Raw genomic sequence first — 6,207 nt, 5'->3', positions numbered from 1 at the left:
TATACGATGTTATGATAAGAATAGACACATTGCTGTATAATTATTTTTCTAGATAAATTTGTAGCAGCAGATGATGTTGAAAATGCTTTTGCCTTTGGACTTCAACAGCTATTAACATGTTCATATCTTTAACTTTATAAAAATAAATTACCCGTAACAATTTGGATTTGTATAGTGAGGGCCTTACTATAATATAGTTATAATATGTAAGAGGTAAAATACTAAAATAGGTTATCAACTACGGTATGAGAGGTAATGGGTGAAGCTGTTTACCGATAGTTATTACTTAGTTGTTAAGGAAAAGTATTATTATTATTTGTGTTAGAAAATAAATCTATTTTTATTTATGTTTAGTATTTCTGGCCCATGGCACAGAATAATTTGTTTATTTATACACTTCTCCAGAGACGACTTTCTGCTCTGCATTTTTTCCTGGTTCTCATGTTAATCTATGTTCTGTTACCATCAGGTGTATATAAAGAGTTTTTACAAAAAAATATATGTCACGAAGAGTGTTGTTTACTTGAACAAAAACTGTAAACTTGTAGGTATTATTATTAATACACCATCTGACAATAAATCTAGTTACATTCTGAGTTTAAATTTACAAATTACAGTCCTATTTTTATGAAATAACATTTAAGAGAAAAATACGCTGATAGATACTTGTGTAAAAATTTCATCTAATTGCAACATAATGAATAAGAACTAATGTCATATTGTACTAGTTTGTATTGTCAGTGGGTATCTTTTACAATCTATTATATTTTCTGTAGATATATTGTGACTTTTGTTGTAAATATTGAAATATAAGTATAAAATAATAATTGTTAGACACTTTCTAATATCATTCACTTATCAGTGTATTACAAGGCAACACGTGCAACAGACTTATGATTTTATGTTTCTATTAATAAGTTCATTGTTTACATAAAAGAATAAGTATATATTATCTGTAATTTGTAAAGCTTCTTTCGATATGTATAATTTCTTTCCTTGGCATAAATAGTTTACAAAACACAGTAACTTCTTACTCAGTCTAATTGTGGAAAATTAATATTAATTTTTAAATCTTCACAGGTAATATGATATAAAGTGATGATGCAAATTATACTAATGTTCATAATTTAAGTAATTAATGTTAAATTATTATTTTTTATACATTTTGAGATTACAGAGGGCAAGAAGGGGAACTAAATTAGATCTGTGAATTTATAAAATGAATTTATTTTTCATTGTCTTGGCCTATCGATAAATTACATTTGTTTACTGAAATATGCCACGTTAAGAAAAACAAACGTCTAAGTATCACGTTACAATGTGCACGTATATATTGTAATAATATATAAATAACAACGAATCTCCCTTTATTATTATAACATAGTTATATAAAGTTACGCGGCAAATACGCAACCAGCAGACTGACATTTAATGCGATCGTCTATGGGTCAAATGGATATCATTTAAGCTTACTATGTCAACTGTATTCGATAATATTTTTTGTTTTCTGTATTTTAACCAAGTTTATGATTACCATTTGACAATTTGGTTATAGGTATTCTCAATTTCATTTCGATTTGCAGAAACATAAAATAGAACTGTTAACAAATAAATATAATATCAGTAAGGTAATAAAGGATGACATGTTCGTTTTATGCAATTTTTTTAGAATACTTGTTTTATGCACTTTGCAATTTATACCTTCTCACATTTTGACAGATTCAGACAATAGAAGTGAGCCAAAGAACATTTGAATGGACAAGTAAAATTGTAATTAAGGTTTATTATTATTAGGAAGTGTGATTCCTAGCAATTTTTGTTTTATATATTTTTTTTCTTTATATCTTTAGACATTATTTTTTATCAATTATAACTAAGTATTACACTTATATGACAAAATAGAATTATTTTTATGTAATGCATTTAAGATTAATTTTTGCATCATTAAAATATATTATTTGTAATTGGTTAAATAGGTATATCTGAATTTTGTAAAATGAATTTTTCATTAAATACGAATACAAGACATGTCTAACTTTTTATGAATCAATTTGCCTTATAATCAATAATACCTGATAATTTCAAATTTTGAACCCGAGTCGGCAGTACCTTTATTTTTAATATTCTTAGGGCAACTAAAAGAAAACTAATGATAACAAAACAAGAAAACCATAAATATATTTATGGTTCCATACAATTATCTGTTCTAAGGATCTTTCTTAGAATACTATCGCAATGTTAGGCTTATACCAGCAACCTGACGTCTGTCAGTCTATTCAGCAGCTCGATACGATAGCAATTCCTTGATAGCAAGCGTAGCGGTTCGACCACCAAGTGCGTGTTTGATAGGTATGGAATAAATGGCGTGTATAGAATTAATAACATTTAATTTAACCAACTGTGTCTGTTAAATAAGGAATCATGTGTTTTATAATTCCCAATAACAATGACTAAAGTAGAAGTTTGATATCTTTAGTTTAATATGCGGCGCCAATCCAAGCTAATAAAGTTCTGGCATATGATTACTATATTTTCGTTGCAAAAACAAAAGTTATATACGTGTACATAGGTATCCTCACTAAAATAAATATTCCTTGTTCATCCCCTCAAAGGTAAATAAGTTTTTTTATTTTTTACAAATTAAAAATACAAAATTATTTGCATTTTCTAAATGCAAATAATTTTGTATTTTTAATTTCATATTGAAGCATGGCTTCTTAGTTCTCCAGAATGAAAACGTCTGAGGGTTATAGCGGACATCATATAACGACGTATGAACTTAATGTTCGTAATACTGCTGCCGTCTCTGTGAAAATATATAATATTTTAACAATGTACGTATGTGACGGTATCATCGTCATCGTCAGTTTGTTTACCAGTCCAATTAATTATAGTAATACATACAATTATGGACAGAAGCAGAAAATGGGAGATTATCTCGAATTTCTCGTGGCTCGATAATAATCGGTTATTGGCAACACTGCCGTCATATGAACTAACATTAAAAAAAATTGGGATTGAGAGGAAATGACTGAATTTTTACATGTACGATCAGCTGGCGTATAGCCAATTGGGTATTTTTTCTTCAATATATAAATTTAACGATGATTTGATGGCATTTTGAACCGTGAGGAAATTATTGATATCTTTTACATTGTATCGAGGGTCCCGCTTCTCTATTCGCCATTGGAACCGCGGCTGACTTTCACTGTGTTTCATAACAGCGATCTTCTGAAGTTTTGGACCGGGAGGAAATTGATTACCATCATTAACTTCTTGGCTTGTTCCTGTAGAGGGCGAGATTTTTTTTTGTCGTTTAGCATTTACACGAAAAGCAAATGGAAGTGGTTGTTTAGGGAATACAATCATGTCCTCTTGTTTTCCACATTCTTAATTTTCATATTGTATTTTATATGAATATACTATCGATCCGCCCCGGCTTCGCACGGGGGCAATGCTATTAGCATTGCCCCCAATGCCACAATATACCTAATTGCCTAAATTTATCAGTGTTTCTCTACAATATTATGCATGTATTACCTAAACCTTCCTCTTGAATACTCTATCTATTAAAAACCAACTCTTCAATATCAGTTGTGTAGCTTTAAAGATTTATGCACACGTAGGGACAGACAGTGACTTTGTTTTATACTACTGATACTACGTAAAAAATAATGATTACGAAGAGAAAATTTGAAAACAGTGTTGCCACTAGCCTTTGTAAACTCTGTCCAATGACAAACAATGTTAAAATTTTAAATATCAAAATTGACATTTTTTATTTATTAAACTTTTACGGCTCTGGATACAAGTCCTTTTTAGCCCAACATAAAGTCAAACCGTGTTGCCAATTTGGCATATTTTTACGGTGTTTAGCATATAGCATATTTTGACCATGAAATAAAACCATTCTAATAATAACACTTTATCACAGTTAGCGATATCCTTACTGTCACTACCACATTCTATCGCAGAAATTGAACGAGTTTACAGCCAAATGAATCTAATTAAAAACAAACTTTGCAGGGAAAAGTTCTTGTTCTTACACCATTACAGATGACGTATTGCGATCTATAGGTACCATGATGAGTTAGTTTCGAAAATGAAGCTTCCACATCTACATCAGCAGGATTATCCGTCCAAGATGAAGATCAAGATATTGATATCATAACAAAACATAGTTAAACAACCACGCGTGGTTGTTCAGCTTGATTGGGCCGCTCGAACCGGGAAATACCCCACCTCGGCAGAAAACCGGCATTAAGCGTTATCGCGTTATCGCGTTTCGCATGGTGAGCTGTAGGTGGATGCCCCTCCCCCCCCCTTTCCCTTTCCTACTTCCTTCCCCTACCCACCCCTTTCTTACATACCATGGCAGCGGAATATAAGAGATTTTAACCCCAGGGTGGTACCAGTAACCGTGTTACTGGAGAATGTACCCCTGAGATATCACACTCAGGCTGCCCTGCGTATTCTGTGGTGGGCGATACTCCGCTCAATTTGGCCAAAAGGAAACCAAGCAAATCTCCATCGGCATTTCCCTTGCTCAGAGTCAGTTTTTGCAATATCAGGGGAATTCATTGCAATCTCAACGCCGTCCACCACCACCTAGAGACGGCGAGGCCGACTTTGCTCTTCCTTGCGGAGACGCAAATAGCTGAATCTGTCACCGATGTAGTACTTCAGCGAATGGAGATGTTTACTCCAAATTCCCAGGTAGATCTCAGTCCTGGTATAGCGAATCCTGTAGATCGGCGTCTCGCCATAAGCAGGAATGCTTCCGTGCCTGGATTGCAGCTGTGAAGTCGAGTGATCCAGATACCAGTGCCCATAAAAGGAAGTATAACTCCGCTTCCAGGTCCTTCAAAAGAGTTATAGCCACAGCAAAGTCGGAGCACATCAGCAGAATTGGTAAGAGACTAAACAGTCTTCCATCTGGATCCCGGCCTTTTTGGTCTCTTGCCAAAGCTGCTCAGGGAAATTTCTGTCAGCCATCTTTTCCACCATTGCGGAGAGAGGATAACTCGTTGGCCCAACATGCTAAGGAGAAGGCCGATCTCCTTGGGTCTCTTTTTGCATCCAACTCGACACTGGACGATTGAGAGCAATCACCGCCGATCATCTCGCGGTGTGAGACTTTTATGCCAGAGGTAAAATTTACCCAAAAGCTGGTATGTAAGTCTCTTTTCTCCCTTGATATCCACAAGTCGAGTGGGCCTGACGGTATTCCTGCTATTGTGCTCAGGACGTGTGCACCTGAGTTGGCTCCGGTACTAACGCGTCTTTTCCGTGTACTCTACAGGTGTAGTCCCGAAACTTCGGAAGACGGCTTTGGTTCATCCGATCCCTAAGAAGGGAGATCGCTCAGATCTAGCTAACTATAGACCCATAGCCATCACCTCCTTATTCTCAAAAACCATGGAGTCGATTGTCAACCGTCAACTCCTACGATACCTAGAAGTGAACCAGTTGATTTCTGATCGTCAGTATGGCTTTCGCCAGGGTCGCTCAGCTGGTCTTCTAGTATATTTAACACATCGATGGGCAGAGGCTATTGAGAGTAAGGGGGAGGCCCTATCTGTTAGTCTGGATATTGCTTCGCAATATCCTAGCTAGCCTAGCCTTTGATCGGGTTTGGCACAAAGCTCTTCTTTCAAAGCTACTATCCTTCGAGTTGCCTACGAAATTATGCAAATGGGTCGCCAGCTTTCTCGCTGATCGGAGCATCAAGATCGTTGTCGATGGTGCTTGCTCCGACCCACACTCTGTGAATACTGGTGTTCCACAAGCCTGTGTGCTGTCTCCGACTCTGTTCCTTCTGCATATCAATGACATGTTACAAATCAACAACATTAATTGCTATGCGGATGACAGTACCGGAGATGCCTTGTACAGCGGCCATGCTAATATGTCGCAGGCAAAAGTTATAGAGTACCGGAACAAACTTGTGTCCGAAATCGAAACTTCACTCCATCAAGTTTCGTTCTGGGGTCAGGAAAATTGTGTTCAATTCAACCCCAAGAAGACACAAGTTTGCGCGTTTACCGTTAAAAAGAATCCATTTATCGTATCTCCTCAGTTTCAAGACATTCTCCTTGATGTGAAGCCAAATCTCGAGGTCATTGGCGTTGATATATCCAGTGACGTTCAGTTTTGCGGTCATTTGGAGGACAAGGCTAAAATAGCCTCAAAAAAGCTTGGTGTACT

The sequence above is a fragment of the Achroia grisella genome, unplaced genomic scaffold, assembly GCF_030625045.1.
Source record: "Achroia grisella isolate CSIRO2021 unplaced genomic scaffold, CSIRO_AGI_Agris_v1 utg4646, whole genome shotgun sequence".
Classification (NCBI taxonomy): Eukaryota; Metazoa; Arthropoda; class Insecta; order Lepidoptera; family Pyralidae; genus Achroia; species Achroia grisella.
Note: the sequence above shows the minus strand (reverse complement) of the source record.